The following is a 27,944-nucleotide window of genomic DNA, read 5'->3' as shown; positions in this document are numbered from 1 at the left end:
AGCACCCACCTCCCCACCCCCAGCCGCAGGCCCCTTGATGCACTCCCAGAGAGCCCAGGCTGTAAACCAAGGTTCTGGCAGATGTTGCTGTCTAGGGTTCCCTTTGAACCACCATCTGTGCCCCCGATCCCCCCCCCACACCTCTGTGTCACCTCCATGGCTGCCCCAGGTCTCCCAGGAAGCCAGTGCCCTGGAAGGCTCTGTGGAAGAGGTGGAGCGGCTGATCCAGAAGCATGGCACCTTCCAGAGGTGCTGAGCACACAGGACAGAGAGGTGATGGCCGGGACAGTCATGGGCGTGACCCTGATAAGGCCGGGGTATCCAGACTGTTGGGGGCACACGGGTGAGGTGTGTATGCACACCGAACCTGTGCTGGTGGGTGAGGGATTACCAAGGAGCCAGGGGCTCCAATCCAGGGCTGGTGACCAAGCCGAGGTTCCCATGCACCCAGAAGTGCATGGGGATGGGTTAGGCCACACTCTGGGGACCACAGAGGGCATTTGGATCTGCCCATATCACATGGCCCCTGCTTCCTTCTGCCCAGGAGCCTGGCCAACCCTCAACTGCAGAGCTGTTAGTGAGAGTTAGAGACTTATAGTGAGGGCTATGGGCTGTGAGCCAGCCCCAGCAGGGGTACACTCGGTACTCAGGGCTGGGTCCACCTCCCACCTCCCACCTCCCACTACGCAGGAGGCTGCGCTGAGAGAGCAGGCCAGGGTGCTGCCAGGCCCCTGGGTTCAGGGCCTGCTGGACACGATACGAGAGCGGCCGGCTTGAGTGGAAGCCCTGGGAGAAGGTCAGCGACACAAGCTTCACACCTCTCTGATTACTGCCGGCTTTCTCATGGCTGCTAGCCATGTCAGAGGGCACCCCACCTGAACCCCATTTTACCTTTACAAGTGACCTTCAGCCCCACTAGGGGCCAAGGGGCGGCCTGCGGTGGAACAGGATGTGGAGAGTTTAATGGCTTTTCCAGGGGCAAAGCTAGGACTGGAGCCCAGGGCCCTTGATTCTCAGACCCGTGTGGACACCTGTCATCCTGATGGACAGAGTAGACAGGGCCCCAGGGGTGGGTGAGGGGCACCCTCCACATGAGAACCCACCCATGGCCCCTGCCCAGCCACTTCCTAGATCTGAATACTAATGGGCCTGGGCCCTGTCATCTTGGGTGAAAGAAAAATTATTGTGCTGTCCCTGAGCCTGGTCAGCATTTCACTCCTTGGCACAGCCCGAGGGGTAGACGGGGTCACCGCTTGGGGCCAAGGCAGTATGAACATCAGGGCACTCATGTCCCCACCATCACACAGGACGGCGACTGGATCCAGGGGTGGGGCCAGCAGCTGGAATAGCCTGTCCCTCTTGGGGACCACAAAGAGAAGCTGATGCGGTTTCAGAAACACCTGGCCTATGAGACAGAGACCCCATGGAAGGGAGGCAGGAAGGGAATTGACAGGAAGACCTGGGACCCCTGCTAGGTACTGGTTTTCCATCCAGCAGCCTTGTCCCCAACACCCGCAGTGTCACTGTGCAGACACTAATCAGACTCTGTCACCTGCCCGAGGCCAAGGCCAAGACCAGCCAGGAAGAAAGGATCGAAGAGAACCCTGGGCAGAAGGGCAGAGGCCAAGCCTGTAATGTGCCCGTCCTCCACAGGGTGCCCTTGCTAGAGTCCTGGACCTTGGGAAGGATCTGGAGAGCATGGAGAGGCTGCTGCACAGACACGAGGCCTTGGAGCAGGAGATGGGCCTCCTCCAAGTTCAGGGGCAGGTATGCCACTGGGTCTAGCATCGGGGCCAGGCCAGGGGACCTCTTCTGTGGGACCCTGCAGAGGAAGAGCTGAGCCAGTATACTCCCATGCCAGGGGCCTCTTGAACACAACCTGATCCCCTTCCTCAGCCTCCGGACATCCCCCATATCCCGGAGCAGAAGGCAGCCCTCCTCTGCCAGAGAAGCCTGGGGTCAGCCCGCAGCCTCGGCCACAGGTGCCAACAGTTTATGGACAGCTGGCAACAGCTCCAGAGCAGAGCCCAGAAGTGGTATGGACACCCTTTGGGTCCATTTCTTCACTCCTGCCCCCCTTCAGCAATCAAGTCCCATGCATCTCCTTGACTCCTTGTTTTAGGGTACAAAAGAGACCTTCAGGACAAACAATGTAAAGAAAACATCGATCAAGTTTTAAAAGAGACCACGACCACACAATGACACAGACACATCATACGTGAAACAAATCCAGGGAGACTCATATGTGTGTAAGAAAGAGGTCTACTGGCGATATCTAAAACAGATGGAAATAGAGTTACCATATGACCCAGCAACACCCCCCCACCACCTTACTGGGCAAGAAACAAACCAAGGTCAGACATCTGTGCTCCAAAGTTCATTGGCACAGTTCACAATTGCAAGGAATTGGAAACAACCCAAATTTCCATCACCTGACAATTGGATTAAAAAGCTGGGGTACCTCTACCAGCGGGGATCAACGATGTAATGTCACACCGGAAGTTCTCGGCGCCCCAGCATGGGTCTCTGGGCTTCCTGCCTCGGAAGCGCCGCAGCTGGCACGGCGGGAAGGTGAAGAGCTTCCCCAAGGATGACGCCTCCAAGCCGGTCCACCTGACGGCCTTCCTGGGCTACAAGGCCGGCATGACCCACATTGTGCGCGAGGTCGACAGGCCAGGCTCCAAGGTGAACAAGAAGGAAGTGGTGGAGGCCGTGACCATCATGGAGACCCCTCCCATGGTGGTGGTGGGCATCGTGGGCTATGTGGAGACACCTCGCGGCCTCCGGACCTTCAAGACGGTCTTTGCGGAACACATCAGTGACGACGAGTGCAAGCGGCGGTTCTACAAGAACTGGCACTAGTCGCAGAAGAAGGCTTTCACCAAGTACTGCAAGAAGTGGCAGGATGACAAGGGTAAGAAGCAGCTCGAGAAAGACTTTAGCAGCATGAAGAAGTCCTGCCCGGTCATGCGCGCCATCACCCACACCCAGACGCGCCTGCTCCCCCTGCGCCAGGAGAAGGCGCACCTGACGGAGATGCAGGTGAACGGGGGCTCCGTGGCTGAGAAGCTGGACTGGGCCCAAGAGAAGCTGGTGCCAGTGAACCAGGTGTTTGGCCAGGATGAAATGATCGACATCACGGGGGTGACCAAGGGCAAAGGCTACAAAGGGGTCACCAGTCGTTGGTACACCAAGAAGCTGCCCCGAAAGATCCACCGAGGGTTGCGCAAGGTGGCTTGTATCGGGGCCTGGCATCCCGCCCGTGTGGCCTTCTCGATGGCCCGCGCTGGGCAGAAAGGCTACCACCACTGCACAGAGATCAACAAGAAGATCTATAAGATTGGCCAGGGCTACCTCGTCAAGGACGGCAAGCTTATCAAGAACAACGCCTCCACCGACTACGATCTCTCTGACAAGAGCATCAACCCCCTGGGCGACTTTGTCCACTATGGGGAAGTGATCAATGATTTTGTATGCTGAAGGGCGGCATGGTGGGCACCAAGAAGCAAGTGCTGACGCTGCACAAGTCCCTGCTGTTGCAGACCAAGCGCAGTGCCCTGGAGAAGATCAACCTCAAGTTCATCGACACCACCTCCAAGTTGGGCCATGGCCATTTCCAGACCGTGGAAGAGAAAAAAGCTTTCATGGGACCACTCAAGAAAGACCGGATTGCCAAGGAGGAAGGCGCATAACAGATGGTACAGCTGGTGGGATCAGAATAATGACTTCTTTTTCAGTGGGGGGAAAAAAACTGTGGTACATACATACAATGGAGTACTACGCATCGCTAAAAAGTAGTGATGAAAGTTTGAAGCACATCACTGCATGGGAAGAACTGGAGGAAAGCATGCTAAGCGAAGTAAACCAAGCACAAAAGGACAAGTACACATTGAGTCCACGGAGGTAAGCTTTAAAAAAATGCAAAAGGGACATAGGGGGAAAGCTACTGTATGAACATTCCTGGGGTGAGGACCAGGTAATATGGCAGGGACCAGACCAAATTCAGGGATACACATGGTAGACAGATAAAAAAGAGGCGGGGAAAGGAAAAGTAATAATAATAATAAATAAATGGGTAGCGGGGTCACAGGGCACTAACCCGCCCAAGGGTGCCACCGTGAACCCGTATATCTCCGATCTGCCTGCCTCTGTGCCTTTGCCTGTGCTCACCCTTTCTCTACTTGGCTCGGTCCTACACCTGTTCTTTTGTGTCTGGCTTATGTCATTACCAGCAGCCCTGCTGGCGTAGTGGTTACGAATTGGACTGTGATCTGCAAGACCGGCAGTGCAAGTCCACCAGCTGCGCCTTGCGAGAAAGATGAAGCTTTCTATGTCTGTAAAAGAGTTACCATCCCCGGAACCCGTGGGGGCAGTTCCACTCTGCCCATTAGGGTTACCATGAGTCAGAGTTGACTGGATGGCAGTGAGTTGGGAATTTTATTTATTTCATTCCCAGCATGTCTTTTCAAGGTTCATTTGTGACCTGACATTTATCCCCCTATTTTAATGAAAGGACACCACTCCGTTCTAGAACTTGAACTCACTGACTTGGTCCATCCATCTGTCCACGGACTCAAAGGCGGCTTCCACCTTTGGCTGTCGTAACTATAATGCAGTGATGTCCATAATTTAAAAGAAAACGTTTTGACATGATGTTTTTAGGGGACACAGTGAGACCAGAGCATTTGTCCCTGCCGGTGAAGTGACTGGAGGTCAATCCTTTTTTTTCCCTTCTTTTTTAAGTGTCTCTATTCCCATCTACAAAAGATGGACCCCACTCAGGACTGTATATGGTTTCTCTCCTTGAAATAAAAAAATCCATTGTTGTGCCCATTACATAGAGGGGGAACGAAGCTTACAAGCTAGTGCCAAAACCAACACCCACAAGGCTGGTGGCTGGAGGAGGTCTGTGTGCCCACTGTGGCTGGAGGAGGGACAGAGGGGCCTACAGGGGGGCCACTGGGCCTCAGAGACCTTCTAGGCGAGGCTACAGGAACTGCAGCAGCTCTGGGGCGAGCTGAGGGCCAACTGTAAGAGGAAAGAGACCACGCTCCAGGAGGCCTGCAAGGTGGGACTGTGCACGCCCTGGGCCAGGTTGGATGGGACCCCAGGTTGCCCAGTGCCCACTGCTCACCCCACGTCCTGCCCCAGGCCCTGCATACGGGGGAGCATCTGGGAGCTGGAGAGCTAGCTGCATACTGTGGAGGGGGAGCTGCGAGTCCCTGGCAGTGGATAGGACTGTCCTGGGGTGGATGAGCTCCAACTGGGGGCAAACAAGACTCGTTTCAAACACCAGCTCTGTCTCCTCTAAGGGCCCGTGTACAACTGCGACAACACAACAGTGGGTCCTGCTGGGTCCCCATTAGCATCTGGGAGGAAGGCTATTTATTACAGGGAATCCTACCTTTGTCCCTTGGTGTTAATTGCAGACTCACTGGGTGACGGATTGTATCTGACACTGACACGCACCACATTTGCCGCAGCAAACACCAACACTTTGTCAAACTCCGTTTGGTATTGCTCCATCCCTCCATTATTCTCCCTAATGACAAAAATAATTAACACATTCATATAAAAGCACAGGATGAGGAAAGCTTTAATTTATGCATCTAGTTCAGGGTCATCCCTCTTATCAATTTATGACAATCTAATGAGGCTTAATTAAAAAGTAGCAGTGAAGCAATTTAGGAAACTGAGGGATTGTCACGAGTCCTGGTTGTGACAGCATGTTTTGTGCACCATGGAAGATAACAGATTTGTCTTCTGTGGTATCTCATATCCATCATCCCCAAACTACTTGCTCTTAGGGGTAGAGAGAGCGAGCTTGTCTTTGAAAAAAGTGCCTGGGTTTGGTAGCTGCTCACAGGATGGCAGGTGTAATGTATTATGAGAACTTAACAAGGCTCTGAGAAGATGGCTATTGGAAGGTCTGGCTGGAGGGCAAGGTCATGGCCCTGAAGGATTCAGGATCCAGAAGTCAAGTCAGAACTGGATGCCAGAGACTTTCTCAATCCAGCCCTCTTTGCCCCTCCCCTAAGGCCAATACATTTCTAAGGGTTATGGATTCTACTTCAGAATCTTTCTCAAACCCAGGGCCCTCTTCACCATTATTGTCTAGACCTGGTCACCTCTTGCCTTATAAATAAAAATATGGGTTTATTGTAAGTCTGGGTCTGTTAGGTTTCTCGGGTGGGAAATGTCTCGGTCCTTGGCTACACACTGGAAAGAAATTCACACCAAAGCCTGGTTGGTAATCCGAGTGGGTTTATATACATGAGAGAAGAAGGTTCCGGCATTACACTAAACTGAACACGGGCACCCTCATCACACTGCACACCCAGCCCTGCTGAGTGGAAGGCAGAGAAGCAGCTGAAGGGAAGGGGCGGTGGTCTCCAGATTCCAGCCTTTTAAGGGCTTTCAGCTGGGAGGCGTCAATTAAGCTCTCCTGGCTTGGGCTTAGCCCGCATTGGCTTCCAACCTCCCGTAGGGGGCCCCCTAAGCATGGAGAGGAACAACCCCTTGTCTTGCTACCTAACCGGTCTACATTCCTGCATGGCTACATTGAGATGGAACTAGCCCCTTTAGACAGCCTGTGTGGTTCACCAGGAGACACGGGCCCCAGTGTTCCCTGTGACCACCTTAAACCTTAAACTACTGTTGGAGTTTATATTACCTGTGTGGGTCTGTGGGCATGGGACGTTTCCATGCCAGAGACCTGAAGTTACACAAATAGGCATCCAGAACAGAACTCATACAGGCTCTAATAAGATGCTCAGATGCTTCTCGCTAGGATGAGAATTTAACGAAGTGTATGAGCAGTTCAGATCTTGTAAGGGAGAACAGGTCAGTAGGGTATCCAGAGAAGAGAGCAAAGGTCAGGGGAAAGGGAGGGGGCCCACAGTCATCTGTGCTCTGTGTTTGGCCACATGACAAGAAACCGGGTCTCCTTGCAAAAGAAAGCAGAACAGCAAGTCCCTCAGAACTACGACATTTTTAAACATGACCTATACAACACTCGGCTCTGGGAGGCGCCTTGGAAAACCATAAAAGCCCTAAAAGAGGGGCAAGGAGGAAGCCCAAGTCTTTGATTTTCCCTGCTGTGCTTTCAGTGTTGAAGTGTCTGTGCACGGAGCCTTTGAAATTTCAGAATCAGAGAGTGGATTCACAAGCCAAGCTCCTGCTTTATTCTTCAATGCATTTTGGCCCAGCTTCTCCTTGGTGAGACATGTAACAGAAATTCTGGACTTAGGAGCCACTTGGTCCTTGGACACTAGGAGATTTCAGTGGAATCTGAAACAGGGCTCTAACCACCAGCTGGACTGGCCTAGGAAGCCCAAGTATTCAGTCTCCCAAACACCAACCTCCCGTTGCTCTTCATTTGCCTCCACCTTGTTCAGCTTTAGTTGTCTGTGGAAGCGTTTGGCACCCATCTGATGCTTCGGAACCCAGAAAGGAGGAAAGGTAAAACTGGGATTCAAATGAAACAGACTTAAGCAGGACCATAGCCAAGATGTGTCCAGGGCTCCTCGCAGCATTTGTCACCTTCATTTCCCTCTTCGGACTCAGACGTGGCAAGGTTCAGAAACAAGCTTTACCAGAAAGAACAGCTGTGAACCCAGCCTGCTTCCAAGTGAGAAAAAGCCCTTTACCCATGAGTTCCTGAGGTCAGCCCAGCCCTGTGCGTCCCCACCCCTCCCAGAGTCCCTGGCTCTCTGGCGAAGCATTAAAGCAAGTGGAAGCAGAGATTTGCTCAGAATAAAAAAATCGTTTTTCACAATAGCACGGCACGTTCTGGATGGCAATCACGGCTGCACAAACCATATCCGTCCTCCAGTCATAATGTTGGTGCCAAATGACCACGCACATACATTGTGTGGCGAGACTCAGAGCCTATTCCATTTGTGGTCAATTGTTTCCTCCCTCTCCTTACTTTGCACTTAGGAGACATGCTCTCTGGAGGTGGTTGAGGCTTGTCTTGTCACCAATAATCATCTCCTACACCTTCCTTTACAGTCACTAATTTGATGTGTTCACTCAAAGAAATGCCAATAATATGAGGTTTCAGAGGAGAGCTCCTAGAGCTCCCCCAGACAACAAGGAGGCCGAGTGTCACCGTCATTATCCTGAGCTGGGAGGGGGCACAAGTGTTCCGGAAGCTGGGGATCCGTCACTGCCTGCCCACCGCACAGACAGAGCAGGTGCTGGTTATAATTGCTTCTAGACGTCCTGCCATGCTGAGTTGAAAGTCAAACCCGTAAACGCTGCCTGACTACAATAAAACTGGAGTACACAGACATTTCTGCATCATTGCTGGGTGAAAATATACTGAGTGGAGTTGGATGAGATGGCAGCAAGTGCCTAAGGAGGGGATGCTGTGGGAACACCAACAAGATGACTGTCAGTCGCCGTTTTCTCTTCTCGTCTGCTTCCCCCCCCCCTATATTTCAGGACCAAAAGACATGACAAATATGTAAGGAAACAAATTTGTTCATTTTTAGAGGAGTCTCCCACCCCACCCCATCCCACCCCCATCCCTTCTGGCCTCCTTTGAGCAAGTCAGTAGAACTTTTTTTTTTTTTAAACCTGGCTTCTACTATGCCACTTTCCGGAGTTGCTATGTGGCTGTGTTTAAAAGTCGCCTTTGGGATCCAGAGCACAATCCTTGTCACAAAGGCATTCTCCCAGTCCCAAATAGCAATGCGACCTCATTTCAGAAGGTTGTTCTTGTTTCTGTAGACCCAGAAAGGAGTTCAAGCTGTTGTACTTGACCGTGGTTGTCGAGTCAGCTTCTCATGGGCACCTCATGGGAAGCGGAGCAAACTATGCCAGTCTGTGCTATCACCAGGGCTGGGAGGGGAAGCCAACCGTGGCGGGCCATAGGTCAATGTGTGAATGGAGATAATCAGGTCTTTCGTCCTTATTCTATTTCAGTCTGGAAACATCACTGAAGCCTGCTCAGTGTCATAGCAACACACAAACTTTCACTGACAGTCTGGGGCACATTGGCTGCAAATCGAACCCGGGTCTTCCCGGTGAAAGACAATGAGAGATCTACCACTGAAGCACCATGGCCCTCACCTCAAACCAGGGCAGTCATTTCCCACAGATCTACCAGAGTTCAAACCAGACCACAATGCAGGATGACTGAGATTGCCACCAGAATCTGATACTGATGCAGAAAAAAACCTAACTACCATTTTATTGACTCCCACTCATACCGGCCCAATAGGACAAAGAACTGCCCCTTTGGGGTTTTGAGACTTTAAATCCTTACAGTAGCGGTTCTCAACCTGTGGGTCGCGACACCTCTGGGGATCAAATAACCCTTTCACAGGGGTCAACCAATTCATAATAATACCAAAATTACAGTTATGAAGTAGCAATGAAAATAATTTTATGGTTGCAGGTGTCCACAACATGAAATGTATTAAAGGGTGGGGGCATTATGAAGGTTGAGAACCACTGCCTTACAGAAATAGACAACCTCATATTTCTCCCACGGACGGGCTAGTCAGTTCAAACCCCCGACCTTGCGATTAGCAGCTTAATGCACAGTCCACTACACCACCTGGGCTCCTAATTCTATAATAAGAGATACTATTGTTAGATCTCTCCTGGGAGAGATATACTCAGGCCTTGGCTTCGCGCGAGAAAGAATTCACTTCGAAGCCTGGATTGTGATCCAAGTGAGTTTTTTGAGAGAAGAAGTTTCAGGTTTACACAGGCACCTCAGGGCCCCTCACGGGGCACAGCCTACCTAGAAGCTGCTGGAGAGAAAGTCACTCAGTGGGCTCCGGGATCCTGCCTTTTTTCTTTTTTAAAAAATCGTTTTATTAGGGGCTCATACAACTCTTATCACAATCCATATATACATCAATTATGTAAAGCACATTTGTACATTTATTGCCCTCGTTATTCTCAAAACATTTGCTCTCCACTTAAGCCCCTGGCATCAAGTCCTCATTTTTCCCCTCCCTCCCCGCTACCCCATCCATCAAGAAACCTTGATAATTTGTGAGTGGTGATACTGAGAGGGTTGTGGGAGGGTGGATTGGAAAGAGGGAACTGATTACAAGTATCTACATGTGACCTCCTCCCTGGGGGACGGACAACAGAAAAGTGGGCGAAGGGAGACATCGGAGCGGTCAAGATCCTGCCTTTTCAATTCCTCCATAGGGAGGCATGGTTGACGGTCATGGTCAACCCCAATGGCTGGATTGAATTCACCTGGCCCAGATGGGCCAATCCAGGTGAAATGCCCACCTAGGTGTACCACCCCTTCCTGGCCGGAAGTTTGAACCTGAGCATATGTAATGGATGACCCAGTCCCTATGCTAAACCACCTAATAGTATTTGCAAGATGCCAAGCACCATTCTAAGCTTTTTGTGTATAATAATTCAATTATTCCACTTAACAAGCCTATGTGTGGACTCTATTCTGGCCTCATTTTACAAATGAAAAATCAGTGGCACAGGATGATAAAGTCATGAGCCTAGGACCACACAGTGAGGAAGTGGGAAGGAGATATTTGGACCCAGGCTGCAGAGCCCATGCCTTGGGTGCCTACAGCTGCCATGTAGGACACAGAAAAGCATGGAGCAGACTCGGCGTAAGACATTAGGGAGTTGGGAGGACTGTAGCATGAATGTATGTGCTATGACTTCATGAGAGTAGCTGCTACTCAGATCCAGAAGAGAATACAAGCCTTTTGCAAAAATTATTTTTGCCAAGAGAGGGTGGAAAACTGCATCTTGTGCGAAATCCCCCCAACCTGCACATATGCATAGCTATTTCAGAAGGTTCCAAACAATGTGTGCTGTGCGGCAAACCAAACTGAGCTCAGGGGGAGCTGGTCTGTGGGTTATGTTTGCCAGAAAGTGAGCAGTTTGAACTCACCAGCCACCACTCCAAGGGAGAAAGAGGAGGCTTTCTGCTCCCATGGACTTACAGCCTTCGAAGTGGCAGGGAGCATTTCCATGCGTCCTATGATTAGGATCTCGGAGGGTGAGGGTGGATTTGGTTGAGAACTGTCTTCAGGGCATTTCCCAGAAGGGCTTCCTGCAGTGGCTCTGCCTTCAAGAATGTCTGATGACCTTGAGGGCAGCAAAGTCCTAAACACACTCGGGCAGTGGTTCTCAACCTTCCTAATACAGGTCCTCTTGTTGTGGTGATGCCCCCCTCCCCCAACCATTAAATGATTTTCTTGCTACTTCATTACTGTAATTTTGCTACAGTTATGAATTGGGTGAGCCCTGTGAAAGGGTCATATGACTCCCAAAGGGGTCGCAACCCACAGGTTGAGAACCACTGCACTAAGTGTTCCCCTCCCAGGCAGCCCTACCAGTGTCTGGTGTGCATAGTTCTGTGAGGTGAGAGAAATGGACTTAGTGTCTGCTTCTGGTGACAGTTGATGTGGGTGGGCTTTCTCCCTATGTCAAATCCCTCTCGAGCCATTTGTCACCACAACAGAGGGAGCCATGCACAAAAAAGCAAGAAGAGGATGCAGCACAGCAGGACAGCAAGCGGAACAATGATTGAATAAGCACAATTCACTTCAATCATGAATCGGGTGCCCTTGAGATGTGAGGAAGACCCCAGTCTAGTGACATTAGATCAGGTTTAGGGATTGAGTGAAGGGACCCCTCTTGGCTCCCCTCAGCCCCTATTTTGCTTTCCCATTGACCCTGACCCTTGCATCGTGATTGGTCCTTATTTCAGCATGATGGTTGGTTTCATAACCACGGCATATGGGAATGTGTTAGTCGATAGGTTATACAGGCACAGCCTCTGGAATGGGTAAGTGAGGAGGCGATTTGGGCTCGCTCATGCAGACCTCTAGTTGTCCTTGACATGACTGGTAGAATGGATCATGTGAAGTGATTTGAGATCGGCGTTGAGATCTGATAGGTCATGCAGACTTCTAGCTGATCCTGGCAGTACCCTATTTTAAGGAAACAGAATGTTTGGCGTTTAAGTCGTATTTGAGCTTAAATTTTGAGCAATAGGCTGTGGCTCACAGTTAGAGTCTATGTGGAGACCCTACATCCATTTTGAGGGGCCACAGATTCAGCCACCATTGAGTTCTTTCCTACTGCTGACTGGCAGTGGAAAGTTTGTCCCTCAGGCAGTGTGCTTGCGTCCACTTCCCGGGCCAGACTCAACGATATACGGTAGTGTGCACATCGTAATGAAGGTCCCGCTCATGCTCTCACAGGCCCTCCTGAATCCATGAATTGATCTGTCTTCAGTCACAATTTTGTGACAAAGTTGTTTGTTTTCTATGTCTTATTTAAGTTTTCAGGAGCCCAGGTGGTAATGCTGGATAGTGTTGGACTATTAAGAGCAAGGTCGCTGGTTTAAAGCCACTAGTCATTCCACAGGAAAAAGATGAGGTTATTGCTCCCTGTAAAGGTAGCAACTTCAGGATCCCTACACAGAGTCACTATGAGTCAGAGTCAGCAGGACAGAATGGGTGTCATTTTATTTAAGTAACTGTGGCTGTGGGTCCTTCTGACACCATTGTGGCCTCATGCGGATGCTCTCCTTCATCCAGAACAGCGGTTTGGGCGTTTTTCTTGTGTAAAACTTAGCAAAGGAGTTCCTAATAAAATATAGTTGAATTGGGAGTCTTTTCCCTCTAAAAACAAAGTAAATACATAAATAGAAACGAGACTATGGTACTAATAACCAGTTGGAGAGTTGAGAGAGCTGAACTCTCAATCCTGATAGAAACCCATTGTGACTGAGCACCTGCTCAAGGTCATACACAGCCTATGAGGTTGAGCCTGTGTGTTGGGGAGTGATTGTGTACATAAAGTTAACAATTTATCTTTCTAAAGATTTTGTCTAAAACTTACTTTAAATAATAAGTTTTCCCCTGGGCTAGGTAAAGTTCAGGGAGTTTAACCCCCTAGTATCCACCCCCTCTCAGCATTCATCATGTTAGGCCAGAGGAGGCAAATCACACCCACTACCCAGGGAGCACTGCTTCCAAAAGCACATTGCCTGTGCCGGGGCAGAGGGGAGGTACCCGGACCAGAAATGCTGACAGAGTGGAACCAGAGAGCTCAGCCCCCAGCTTCCCAAGGGAGCAGATGTGATGGTTCACTTCTGGATGAATATGTTTAAGCAAAGGCCAAGGGCATGACTTGGGCAGCACAAAAAGCAGATGTGCAGAGGTTGTTTACTGCATTCCAGAAGTTCACACACTCTCCGGAGGCTCCTTGGCTGAATGGCAGGAAGTCATTGGTGGCTTCCACCTTCAATCCCAAAAGGTCACTGCCGTCCAGTGGATTCCAACCACAGTGACCCTATATGGAGTTTTCAAGACTGTAAATCTTCATGGGAGCCAGCAGTCTCATTGTCCCCCTTGGGACAGGGAGCTAGCAGCCCGTTTTGCCACCAGGGCTCCTTCCTCTCTAATTCTGGATCCAGTCCCTCCGAATATCCTGCCCTGCCCTTGTCTAGGCTTCTTAAATGCGTTCCACGCAGCTTATGTTAGTCTGGGTGCATTCGAGAAACAAATCCACAGAAACACATATGTATAAGAGAGTTGTATGTAAAGGGTGAGTGCACATCAAGAAAACATGCTCGTATGTGCTTATGCACCCGCTTTGTCGGGGTAGGCTGGTGTGCTTTTTCCATGTGGGCTTTGTTGTTTCTTAGCTAGATGGCCCCCTGTTTATCTTCCAGCCTTTAAGACCCCAGACGCTATATCCTTTGATAGCCGGGCACCATGGTGCTTAACTACTACACCACCAGGGTTCATTAGCATGTGACTTATCTCCTGTCATTCACACTAGATGCTCAAAATAGCAGGAGAACAGGTTTCTCCTTTGTGGCCACACCAGGTACTGACAGAACCAAGAACAGAGACACAGTTATATATCTTGACTATCATTTGCATATTATATGCCAGGAATCCCTAGGAAGTGTCTTGGAATTGTTCTACTCTGGTTCAAATTTCACACACCCTCCCAGTTTCCATACTGACTCTGCCAAAACCCTAGTAACTGATTTGCACCTCCTATCAACTTGGAGAAAACACCCTATGCCAGATATAGAAGTGGACATACTTGGTACCCAGAAAACCTGTTCTGTGTTTTGAGGGCGGCTCAGCAAACACCCTATGTCAGACATAGAAGTGGACACACTTGGTACCCAGAAAACCTGTTCAGTGTTTTGAGGGCGGCTCAGCAAACAAAATGGGCACAGTGATTAAGCATTCAGCTGCTAACACAACGGTCAACACTGTAGTGGTTCTGAAAGAGAAGGACATGGTAGTTGGCCCCCCAAAAGAGTTACAAACTTGGAAACCCTACGGGTATTTGTATAGGGTCGCTATGTGTTCCAATTGAGATGATTGTCATAGGTTGGGTTTGGTTTAACCCGTCTTACTGAGGAGACTCCTTCTTTACACGCGATCAGTTACTTTAGAGGAAAAAGACATGCCTGTCCCAGAACAATCCAAGGACTGGTAAAGGCAACACCCACAAAGACACTCCCTCTGTCTGCCTAACTCTAAAATGCTGCCCATAAAACACTCTGCCTGGTAATATGTGGGCAGCACACTGGGGAGGTGCAGCAAATGTGTGTTGAATGTATGAGGCCATTTCATAGTTTGGTTGCACGATCAGGGTGTCTGTCATAAAGCCCATCTCTTTGACTCCACCTCTCAGCAGAGATGAACATAAGCTTCCCATTTTTTTCTCGGCAATGTCCTTGTCAAATAAAAGTTCCTTGTAGATCAGTAACTTGCCACAGAGCAAAACATATGGGAAGAGGCTCATCTTTCTCCTGGCTATGAAATAGAATGGCAAGCCCCTCCCTTCAACACACACACACACACACACACACATGCACGCACGCACACACACGCGTGCACACACACCCCTGCCTTAAAACTACATTTGGTTGATTAGCAAACAAAGCTCTACAACCCAAATATGTGTTTTTCTTCTCCAGAGGAATGACGGACTTACATACCCTGCATTGTCTTTTTTTAATGGAATTGCCCCAGTTCTCCTCACCTTTCCTTAGATAGTGCAGTGAACTATTAGATGACTGCAGGTATTTAAAACTAGTACTGATTTCCAGTTTGTGTCACCTTTGGCTTTGAGCACCCTCCACTTCTCTAGTAAGCTTTCCATTGCTTTGGGGAAATTTTCTCTCTCTGAATTTATTATGTGAGGGGGGTAGGGTAATAATCAATGTGCCTATGGAGGACTACCCTTCATGACCTAAACTCATTAAGGGGCAGTGCCTGATGGAGCATCAGGTTGGAGGAAGGCTTATTAACAACCTGCATTATACAGATGACACAATTTTGCTGAAAATGAGAAGGACTTGATTCACTTGCTGATGAAGATGAAGGATTAAAGCCTTCAGTTTGGATTATGACTCATTGTAAAGAAAGCCCAGACCCTCACTACTGGACCTATTGATAACATCATGATAAATGGAGGAAAGATCGAAATTGTCAAGGATTTTGTCTTGCTTGAATCCACAATCAATTCTCATGGAAGCAGCAGAGAAGAGAACAAATGATACATTTCACTAGTCAAATCTGCTACACGAGACCTCTTTAAAGTGTTGAAAAGCAAGACATTACTTTGAGGACTGGGGCGGGTTGACCCCCTTGCTCATGTACCCTTGGTAATTTATACATTGTTATTTTGTCATATCTTGCCCTATCCCGAGTCTCCCTTCCCCCCCTTCTCTGCTGTCCATCTCCCAGGGAGGAGGTCACATGTGGATCCTCATAATCAGTTCCCCCTTTCCAACCCACTCACCCTCCACTCTCCCAGCATCGCCTCTCTGACTCACCCATCTCCTCTTCTAAACCCCTCTATGAGGGGATCTCCAGTGGCCATACAACTTCATTTATATTACAAAAGAACTCCCTTCTTTTCAAACAGGATCATGTCCACCAAGGTTCAATTTCTCACATATTTTGAGGGGGCTACAGATCAATCCATAATGGTTCTTTTGGGTAGCTGTAACACATGGCTACCAATCGAGTGACTTAAACAGCAGGCATTTGTTCTCTCACTTTTCTGAAGGGCAAAGGGTTAAAATTAAGGTGTGGGCAAGATTCATTCCTTCTGAGAGCTCTGAAGGAGAATCAAAGTAGCCTCTCTCTGCTTCTGGTCACTGCTGCTAATCCTTGATATTTCTTGGCTTATAGATGCACTGATCCAATCTCTGCCAGTGTCTTCACACGGGGTCTCTTTGTGCCCAGTCCTCTTCTTATAAGAATACACCAATCAGTGCATGTAGCATCCATCTGAAATCTAAACCCAGAAAGATGGAGCTCTTGAAATCCTTAACTAAGCACATCTGCCAATACCTCCTCTCCAAGTAAGGCCATAGCCTCAGGTTCCATGTGAACATGAATGGGTGTGTGTGAATGTGATTTAATGTACTACAGAGGGCACGCTTTGGCCTCAGGAGGAGTGTTTCGCCAGTACCTGCTTCACAGCCCTGAGATTGCCCAGGCATTTGCCACATTTTCTTGTCTTCCCACCATTTATCCACCATTAGGCCTTTTTCCCTAAGTTAGTCAAGTGTCAGTTTCTGTCACTTGTGATCATGACCCTCCCTCCCGCCCAGGTCACAAATTTAAACTGATACAGGCAGTTTCTTTAATGAGCACTATGTTATCCTGACTAGCAAGCATTGCTAAGGAGGGAGGATGAATCAGCGAGAACCCGCTTGCTTCATCTAGCTTCGGGGAAGTCCACAGAGGATTGATCCCTGAGCCACTAACGAATTTTGCAACTGTCACAGAACAATGCAAATAAGTAAGATCCACATTTGCTGAACACCATCATGAGGTCAAACTGTGTGTAAATAAATGCCTGTTTCAAGGAGTGAGTAAATCCAAAGGTAAGGAGTGACAGGGCTTTGTTGGCATAAACCCAGCAAGGCATTATGGGTCGGATATTAATTAACTCATGCTCCTGGGCCTCACAGAGCCCCAGCTCAACTGCTTCAGCTTGTTGACAAACAAGCACCACCCGGAGAGAGCACTACCATTTTGATGAACAGGGTTGGTTGGGGATGATGCTTCCTAACTTGCATTTTAATACAAATTTGATGCTTCATCTGAGCAATGTGGAAAGTGCATTCAGATAAAGAGAGGGACAAACATCAAGTGACCAGAGGATGAAACTTCTATCTAATCTGTGCCCACTGGAATTGCTTCGTGGGAAGGTATTTTTTGGTGGTGTGGGTTGATCCCCTACCCTGCTCCAAGCCTTCCTCCTCATGCCCACCCCCACCCCAGCATACATCCTACTGGGAGAATGTCTCTGAATAATGAAGTTTTAATAAATGAAGCTTTAATGAGCCTGATAGTCTGCCTAAGACCCCTTCAAACTGTAGTCTTTCATTTGTATTCTTCCATCCTTTTTGAAGAAATGAACCTGATGGCAGGTAGTATGTTTCCTTTCCAGGATGAGCTGATAGAGCCTCTCGCTGCTGCAGTGGGAGGTGAAACATTAAAAGGCCCTCTGTGGCCATGAGACATGCCCACTCTCCAAGAGACACTGGGCAGGTTTGCTGAAGCTCCTCAGAATAGACTAGTGGCCCTGGTCCACCCATCTCAACCAACCCAGTCCTCATTTGCACTGCATTCCCACTCTGAGCTCCAACTGCATGCTTCATTTGAGGATGACAAAGCCTCTATTGTCTGAGAAGATGCGTAGACATATGAACTAATCAATGCTCCCCCTGTCCCCGGGGAGTGTGAAATTCTCCCGTTATGACCCACCAGCTTCCCTGGAAATTCCTGTCTTAACTCAGGCACTTAATATCATTGGCGTCTCTGCTTCCTTCCTTCTTGCACAGCCCCCAGGCATTAACTGTCATCCTTCCTCTCCCTAAAATATACTTTGAATCTATTCACTTCATGCCATCCCTACTGCCCCAAGGTGTGTCTTGCATTGACTATGAAACTAGATTCTGTATCCATTTTCCAGGGCTGTCAAAACAAAGCATCGTAAATCAGGTGGCTTTTAAGAACAGTCCACCACCTGTCTATCAGTTCGTGGTGCAGTGGTAGCAAGAGTGTTGCTGTGAAATAGGAAGCCGTGCCGCCAATATGACAATCCCCAGAAGGGTCAGCAATGATGGGCAGGCTTCAGTGGAACCTCGAACCCTGTGGTGCTCAACCTTCCTTTAATATAATTCCTCATGTTGTGGTGACCCCCAACCATAAAATCATTTTCCTTGCTACTTCATAACTGTAATTTTGCTACTGCCATGAATCGGGAGACTCGTGTTAAAAGGTCACTGGACCCCAAAAGGGGTCACAACCCACAGATTGAGAACCACTGCTCTAGCCTAAGGCAGACTAGGAAGAAAGACCTGGTGATCTACTTCCAAATATTAACAAATGAAAGCCTTATGGGTCACAACAAAATATGGTCCTATAGAGTGCTGGAAGATGAGCCACTGACCTGCACACAACAGCTACAAAAATGGACTCAAACACACCAACAAAGGCCTGCTGAACTCCAAAGTCCTAACAAACCCACTGCCCTCAAGTCCATGCCAACTCATAGCGGCCCTATAGGACAGGGGCGATCTGTGTATTAGTCTGGGTATGCTAGAGAAAACTCGAGGGAGACTCATGTGTATGACAGAGAGTTGGTGGTTTTTAAAAATCATTTCCCTATTATTTAATCATTATATTAGGGATTCATACAACTCTTATCACAATCCACAAATTCATCCATTATAAAGCACATTTATACATTCAATGCCCTCATCATTGTCAAACATTTGCTCTCCACATAAGCCCCTGGCACCTGCTCCTCATTTTTCTCCTCCCTCCCCACACCCCCCTCCTTATGAACCCTTGATAATTTTATTGGGGGCTCATACAACTCTTATCACAGTCATTCCATCCATCCATCCATCCATCCATCCATCCATCCATCCATCCATCCATCCATCCACCCATTGTGTGTCAAGTACATTTGTACATGTGTTGCCCTCATCATTCTCAAAACATTTGCTTTCTACTTGAGCCCTTGGTATCACCTCCTCATTTCCCCACTTCCATCCTCCCCCTCCCTCCCTCATAATTCCTTGATAATGTACAAATTATTTTGTCATCTCTTACATGTCAAACATCTCACTTCCCCCACTTTTCTGTTGTCCATCCCCCAGGGCAGAGGTTTTATGTAGATTCTTGTAATCGGTTCACCCTTTCTACCCCACCTTCCCTCCACCCTCCTGGTATTGCCACTCTCACCACTGGTCCTGAAGGGATCATCTGTCGTGGATTCCCTGTGTTTCCAGCTCCTGTCTGTACCAGAGTACATGTTCTGGTCTAATTCTACCTTATAAATCCAGAGAGATAGTTTTATATCAAACAGTAATTGTACATTAAGCAAACATCCCAGCCCAGTGCAGATCAAATCCATAAGTCTGATATTAGCCCATATGTCTGATACCAATCTATAAATTCCTTTTCAGACCCATAAAACATGTGCAGTGATGCTGAATGCAGGATAATCACAGGCCAATGGGTGGAAAGTCTTGTGGATCCAGTGGCATTGTAAGCATCTCAGTGCTGGCAGCGATCTCTCTGAGGCTTCTTTGGCTTCAGAGGTCTGGTCGCATCCATTTGGCTTGCCTTCTGCAATGTCTCCCAAGGAGTAGCAGAGAGAGAGAGAGAGAGAGAGAGGTGTCTTCCACCTCCAAGGAGGAAGTACCAGATTTCTCAGAGTTCTCAGGAGAAGGCTATGCCCACATAAAAATCTCACTGACTATCTCCAGATTGGCAGCCTACACTCCACGCCTACACTCCTAATCCTTAACTTGACACAAGATTAGGTGACTACCACAGGCTCCTAATCCATAACAAGCCCATTTATTTTTTCCCTGCATACTGACACCAATCCCATACCCAAAGCTTTACCCAATGGGTAGAGATCTACTTCTAAAACATGAATATAGAAAAATCGCTTTTGCTTGAAGGCTCTCAAGAAATGCTCAATGAAAACTCCATTCCTATTATCTCACCTCCCCCAAATTAGGCTTCTTCTGGGCTTTCAGTCACACCAAGATCTCTACTGCTCCAAAGTGCCAAGTTCAAAGTTCCAGTTAATCTCCCTGATCCTGAATTTTAAGAACTGTGTGTGTGGGAGGGAAGGGGTTTGGCTGTTTGTTGAACTGCTGGGTTTTGGAGCCATTTGTTATGCAACCTCATTTTGTCAATGACTGGTTAATTAATGCAGCATTCATTTGCCCTTCTTCCACATACAGCACATGGCTTGTATCTTTGGGATCACTCTTCCACCATGCTCCATCTCCATGCTTCTGCTGGCATTGACCCAATCTGCCAGCTCCAGGCCTGGCTAGTCAGGGCATGACTTTCCTCTGTCCAAAGGGACTGGGTCAGACTCAGTATGAGACTCATGCTAGGTTAATGATATCTAACCCTAAAAAATGCCCCAGAAACAATTGCCCCATTGCCAATGAGTCCATTTTGAATCATAGAAGGTCCCTGTGGGGTTTCTCAGACTGTAAATATTTATGTGAGCAGAAAGTTCCATCTTTTTCCCTATGAGGTAGCTGGTAGGGTAGCACTGCCAACCTTGCAGTTAGCAATCCAATGCTTACCTGATAGTACCACCAATGATTAGAAAGGGAATGAGCCTCTCTCTAATAGAATTCCTGAGCTTCTAGATAAAACTACAGCTGTCATCAGGAAGCCTGCGTGAAACTCAAAAGGAAACAGCACTGAAAGGAAAAGGTTCAAACTCTGATGGTATCAACTGAGTGCCAGAACCCAGCTATTCCTGATGCTCTGTCCCCAGACTTAAAAATTCCATGAACCTACCCATTAATTTCTTCTCCTGCTCCTTCCCTTCTCACGCCCCAAGGTACTTTGACTTAGCTTTGAAGGCACTCACAACTTCACGGGTTCTGCCTTGCACAGGTGTCTGCTTGCTTCCAGTTCAGTCCTGACATTGTCCCTATCTTTAGCCATGTTAGGCTTGCGTTCTAGAGCTTTCCTTTGCTTGTCTCCCCATTGCTCTTGTCCTATGAAGTCTGTGGCTTTATCTTTAAGTCTGAGTCCTGCCCTTTCGCTTTCGTAGAAATCTGTATCTTGGCTCGTGGCTGGTTGTGTCCTTCAAAGATGACTGTCCTAATGTTTCACATCGCACATTCTCTTGTTACAAGATGAGTTTGTGTTCCCTTTTCCAGAAACAGGGCCTGCTTTCCCTCTTCCTTGCATCTTGGCAGGCCTTTGACTATGGCAGAAGTGTTGCTCTGTGACTTCCACCTGGTCGTATTGGGTTGTTCACCATTGGGACCCTGTCAGGATTTTGCAAGGAAGACCAGGCCAAATGAAAATGTCACATATAGGGTTCTTCTTGAGCTCCAACAAATAGAAGTATCAGTCGTGTGAGGGAGTGAGTCTTAAGAGAGCTGCAGCCTCTGTCCTTTGAGCTACCCCAGCTAATGCTTGATGAAGTCAAAACTAGTGTCCTCACTGAGCTCTGCCCAGATTGCAGATTTGTGAGCAAAATTGATATTATCATTACTTTAAGATGTTATTTGTGGGGATACTTTCTGTTAGCAGCAGATCATCAGAATATTGCCTAATCAGACTGCATTGCCAGTTTTTCTCTATCTCTCCATAGATAGATAGATAGATAGATAGATAGATAGATAGATAGATAGATAGATATCCTCCACTCATCTGTCAGTTGGTTGTACTATAATGGTTTGTGTATTGTTATGATGTTGGAAGCTCTGTTCCCAGGATTTCAAATACCAGCAGGATTGCCCATGGTGGACAGGTTTCAGTGAAGCTTCTAGACTAAGACAGACAAGGAAGAGGGGCCTGACAGTCCTCTTCCAAAAATTACTGAAAGAAAACCTTATGGATCACAAGAGAACACTGACTGACTAATGTGTTTTGGACACACTATCAGTGGACAATTGCTAGAGGAAGACATCATATTTGATGAAATTGAGGGACATGGAAGATCCTTATTGAGGCAGATTGACCTAATCGCTGCAACAATGGACTTCAACATTCAGGAATGTGTGACAATGGTGCAAGATCAGACAGCACTCCATTCCATTTCATATAAGGTCTCCATGGATCACAGTAGACTTGATGGCACTCTCTATATGTTTGTCTTCAGTGACTTCCCATAGGGCTGCTCTGCCTGGCAGCCTCTATTCTTCATGCTTCCAAATGGGGAGCACAACAGGTCCATAGTCACTGATATTCCCCTCAATCCCCAGGTCAAGTAAGGAGGCATGAAACTAACTATGTTGTTCTCTTTGCCTTGTCTCTCTTCGTTTTACCCTCCTCCAACAGGGCTAGAGGGGTAAATACTTACCTTGCAGTCTAGAAGAGAATTTCTTCCACACCAAAATCTTCTCCTTCCCACATACATGCTTTTCTCCTTGTTTTGAATTAAAATGGCAGATGGGATGGTAGGAAAGAAAATGAACTAGTCTAACAGAATGGCCAAACAGATTTACCTTCCACATAAGAATGCAAATAACTGCTCAATCTTGTTATAGAGTCATGATATGATGAGCTCCATCAAAGCAGAGTAGAACACTATGGAGGTCAGACCAGAAAGACCATATTGAGTTGATTTTGTATGAGAGATTCTAGTTGTTAATTATACTTTTCATAACAGACAGATGGCAGGTATAGAAGCCCAGACTTAAAATATCTTTATCTAATTGCCTGCCTAAATATATATTTGCAATATGGTCTTCAAAGGGAATACTTTCTTTACCTTAAATACCATTTCTTTTTCCCCTCTTTTATGTAATTTTATTGAAGTATCATTGATGTACAATAAACCATAGTGTGTTTTGCTCTTTGAGGTTTTTATAAAGAATCATTTTATTGGGGGCTCCTACAACTCTTATCACAATCTATACATACATCCACTGTGTACATTTGTTGCCATCATCATTCTCAAAACATTTGCTTTCTACTTGAGCCCTTGGTATTAGCTCCTCATTTCCCCTCCTTCCCCCTTCCCCCTCATGGACCCTTGATAATTTATAAATTATTATTCTGTCCTATCTTACACTGTCTGACATCTACCTTCACCCACTTTTTTGTTGTCACTCCCTCATGGAGGAGGTTATATGTAGATCCTTGTAATCAGATCCCTCTTTCTACCCCACCTTTCCTCCATCCTCCTGTTATTGCTACTCTCAGCACTGGTCCTGAAGGGGTCATCTGTCCTGGTTTCCCTGTGTTTCCAGTTCCTATATGGACCAGTGTATATTCTCTGGTCTAGCCAGGTTTGTAAGGTAGAATTGGGATCATGATAGTGGGCGCGGTAGAATTTAGGAACGAGAGGAAAGTTATATGTTTCATCGTTGCTACACTGCATCCTGACTGGCTCATCTCCTCCCAGCGACCCTTCTGTAAGGGGTTGTCCAGTTGACTACAGATAGATCTTGGATCCCCTAACTGTACCCCCCACCCTCATTCAAAATTATATGATTTTTTTGTTCTTTGATGCCTGAACCCTGATCCCTTCTACATCTTGTGATCACACAGGCTGGTGTGCTTCTTTCATGTGCACTTTATTGGTTCTGAGTTAGATGGCCACTTGTTAACCTTCTAGTCTTTAAAACCCTAGACTCTTTATCTTTTGATAGATAGGCTCCATAAGCTTTCTTCACCTCATTTGTTTATACACCCACCTTTTGTCTTGAGTGATTGTGTCGGGAAGGTGACCATCATGGAATACCAGTTCCTTAAATTCCATATCTATAGGCTTAAGTCTTATCCACAGGAAGCCTATTTTTATTTTATCCCTTGAACAAAATCTTGCAATAATTTTCTCTTTTTGGGTAAGTCCATCCTCAATCACTTATCCTTTAACATTTACAAGAATTTATCTGTAACCAACCACATTTACATAGTCTCATTCATGCTATTTCCACAATAATTGCTAATAACCCTATTTTTTAGAATCGGCAGAAAGCATCAGCTTCAATATCCCATTGCCACTGAGTTGATTTAAACTCATGAGTACCCTATAGGACAGAATAGTATTGCCTCATGGGTTTCCAAGGCTGAAAAAAAATCTCTTTATTGTGAGTTGGGTGAAGGTTTACAGAATACATCCGTTTTCCATTTGACAGTTCACACATATTTTGCTTCATGATAATGACTGCAATCTGCTCAACGTAATATCACTTATCGCACTTCCTCCTTGTATTTCCTGTTTCCATTCCACCTTCTTTCCTGACCGTTCTGAACTTTATCTTTGAATAAATTATATCCTTTTGATTCAAATAGTTGATTAGTGTTACTTTTTACCTTATAGATCTACCTATTGTTTGGCTGAAGATTGAGCCAAGGGAGTGAGTTCAGTTCCAGATCTGAAGGTGCCTAAGGACAACAGTCTTGTGGGTTCAAAGAACCACTCTCTGAGCAATACCCCTGAACTTTTAAAATAAGTTTAAACTTTGCTGCACATATTTCTCCTATTCTATCCCAAAATTCCAAAGCAATCTCATTATCATTGTGTTGAAGCTGACACATAGAGACCCTACAAGATAGAATAGAACTTCACCCTTTGATTTTCCAAGGCTTAAATCTTTACCAGAGCAGACAAACTCATATTTCTCACATGGAGCAACTGATAGGGTAGTACCACTTACTTTGTGGTTAGGAGCTCAATGAGGAGTCCACTCTGCAATTAGAGCTCGTTTGGAATGCTATCCAGGATTCCCTAATGCTATCCCTCTCAGATCAGTTGGTAGTGGTAATAAATGTAAATCTTAAGGGGGTCAGACTTCCACATCGTAACTCTTCCTTGGGGAAGATGGTGGGTTTGAACTGCTGATTGATTAGCCCTTAAGTGCTTAATTACTGCCTCACCAGCGTTCTCCTTAACATCAGAACAGTGGGCACTTATTGGTTTATCTTGCTGGTCTCTGTTCCCTAAAAATTGCACTTCATCCACAGCGTTTTCTTCCACAACACACAGCTGCTAGTGTTTTTGGTTTGTTTTTCCACATGACTTCACCTTCCTGGTCAAAGCTGATTTGTCCAGGGCTAAACACACAATGAAAACATAGCCATATTTGCACACTACAAAATTTGAAGTGAGACAGCAAGCTATTGGTTGAGTTTTTTGAACGACAGAAGTCTAAAAGGAAGTGTTGTGATACAGGAAACAGTGAGTTTTGATGTCCAGGATTTATACTGGGGACCCAGTTGGCACTCCGAATGACTATTCAAAGTGATGGTATGAATCCTCCTCTTCCATGACCTACACATATAATAGATATAACCACTAAGTCCATGATTTGACAAATGTCTTGTGTGATTGAGTTTTGGTTCCCCATAGGATTAGATCCTGAGACAAAGGTTTTAATTAAGCCATTTTTGGGGGAGATATCAATAAGGAAATGGGAAACAGAAAAGGGAAAGAAGGCAGCCAATGAAAAGTACATTATGAAACAATTTAAAATTGTGAGCAACTGGAGGTTAATCTTACTGGAGACACTGTAGAAAATCTACTAGTTATTCTGCCCAGAATGTGAGGGAGTGTGGCTATTTGTCCAACAACTCCTATGGGTTATTGGTTAAGGGTTACTCCAGGAAGCAAGAATTAACTCCACAACCTCCTAAGCCATGCATGCTTAGGTACAGTGGTCTACAGAAACTAGAGAAAGCAAGAAGAGAGATATGCTGGCCATTCGGAATTAGGCTAGCATGCCAAGTTGTCAGACATGTCAGGTTCTTGAACTATCATAACTTGAAAGTCACCATGATCCTGTGAGATATACCACTGGTATTTCAAACACAAGCATAGTTACCTGTGGTGGAAAATTTTCAGAAAAGCTTACAAGCTAAATAGACTAGAAAGAATAACCTGCCAATCTACACCTGAAAAAAATAGTGGTGTTTGTGGAGCACATTGATAGCAGTGGAATATTGTTTCATATAGTGCAGGATGATGAACCCCTCAAGTTGGAAGACACTCAAAATATAATTGGGGAAGAGCTGTCTCCTCAAAGTAGAGTTGACCTTAGTGATATAAAGTTTTCAGGACCTATATTTGTTGATGTGGCAATGACTCAAAATGAGAAGAAACAGCAGTACTGCAATAACCACTAACAAGAAGATGGGATGCATGAAATATGGATCTAGAAAAATTGGAAGCCATGAAAAAATGGAACACATAAAGCTCAAACACTCTAGGTGTTATTGAACTGAAATAGACTGGTATTGGCCATTTTGAATGTCACAATAATATGGTTTACATACCAGAGTAACAAATTTGAAAGGAATGGATGACTTTCATGTTAAAAAAGAGAATGTTTCAACATCGATTCCAATGTTCACCATTGTTAGGTGTAGGATATATTACACCTACAAGGATGAATAATTAATAAAGTTATTATTCAAATTGACACACCAACCACTAATGCTAACAATAAAGCCATTGAGGATTTTTACCAACCTTTTCAGTCTGAAATTGATGAAACATGCAATCAAGATTACTGATGACTTGAATGCAAAATTTGGAAACTAAGGAGGAGGATCACTAGTTAGAAAATATGGCCATGGGGATGGAAGCCACATGGGAGATCTCATGATAGAATTTTCCAATAAGGGTGGCTTATTGATTGAAGATTTATTTTTCAGGGATGTAAACAGTAACCATAGACATGGATCATGTATATTGGATAGAAATACACAGGAATTAAATCAACTATATCTGTTGAAATAAACTACTATACATACTCGAGTATAACCCAAGGCAACTAATATTACCCCCCAAAGCTGGGGTGCTTTTTCAGCATAAAAAATGTGCTGAAAAAAACTAGGCTTATACTCAAGTATTTACGGTATAAAGAAGTTTAATATCATTAGTCACGAGACTGGAGACCAACTGTGGAAAAAACCATCAATGGCAAATTCAACTCGAATTCAAATAAAATTAAAACAAGTCCCCAAGAGTCAAAGTATGAATTTGAGTACATCTCATCTAAATTAGAGGATACTTCAAGAAGAAAGTTGACACATTGAACACAAATCACCTGAGATGATACGAGTTCTGCAATAATATCAAGAACATCATAAATAAAGAAATTCAAAGATAATTAAAAAGATAGAAACTAAAGAAAAGACAAAACGGATGTCACCTTGAATGTGGAGTAGCTGAAGCCAATGAAAGAAATGATGAAGTACGAAAAAGAGAGAGAGAAATATAGAAATAGTTGATGAAGTAAAGACGCTGAATAAAGAAGCTGAACATAAAATTTCAAAGGGGAATTCAAAAAGATGGAATAAAGAATTATATTAAAAGGTGCAAAGACCTGGAATTAGGACAGCAAAAATGAAAAGCATGTGCATTTCACTAGCTGAAAAAATTGAAGAGATTCAAAATACAGAATTACACAGATAGCATCAAAAGAAGATGAAAGGGATTCACTGACCACATGAAGCCCAGGCTCCACAGCGCTGAGTCCAGAAGACCAAGATAGCATAGGGTTCTCACTGCAGATTGCTCTGAAAGTGCTCACAGTAGTAGGCCCTGGATCAACTGGGGAAAATGTAGAACTCAAAATAAGAAGACTAACATTAGGATATGACCTCACCTCCATGGCTCAACTTTCAGCCCCCAAATAGGAGACCTATACTGTCAACGATGTACAATTCAGAGCCCAGCATTTGTCAGGGAGTTACTCAGAAGGCAGGAAGGAATGGGAGCGAAAGACCAATGGAAACGGCAAAAAAAGGGAGGGAATAGAAAAAGTAGTATTGCATTGTAGGTATTGCAATCAATATCATAAACCATTGCATGAATTGTAAGGAAAATCAATATACTCTGTAGATTTTCCCTCACATCACAATCAAAACAGTGTAAAAAGAAAATAAGTCATATGACCGAGTACACTGGTAGATCTTGCT

The 27,944-nt window shown here is 46.2% G+C and overlaps 1 protein-coding gene across 1 annotated transcript in view; it reads right to left on the bottom strand.

Annotated features, from left to right (window-relative positions):
- Positions 1-5,483: 5,483 nt before the first annotated feature.
- LOC142435896 (thyrotropin-releasing hormone-degrading ectoenzyme-like) overlaps positions 5,484-27,944 on the bottom strand; it is a 477,641-nt gene continuing 455,180 nt past the window's right edge. Inside the window, exon 9 of the transcript XR_012781657.1 lies at positions 5,484-5,542. The gene's annotated coding sequence lies outside the window, so the exon portion shown is untranslated. The remainder of the gene's footprint in view (positions 5,543-27,944) is intronic.

This window comes from Tenrec ecaudatus (genome assembly GCF_050624435.1).
Source record: "Tenrec ecaudatus isolate mTenEca1 chromosome 6 unlocalized genomic scaffold, mTenEca1.hap1 SUPER_6_unloc_2, whole genome shotgun sequence".
NCBI lineage: Eukaryota > Metazoa > Chordata > Mammalia > Afrosoricida > Tenrecidae > Tenrec > Tenrec ecaudatus.
Note: the sequence above shows the minus strand (reverse complement) of the source record. Positions and strands in the feature narration are given on the sequence as shown.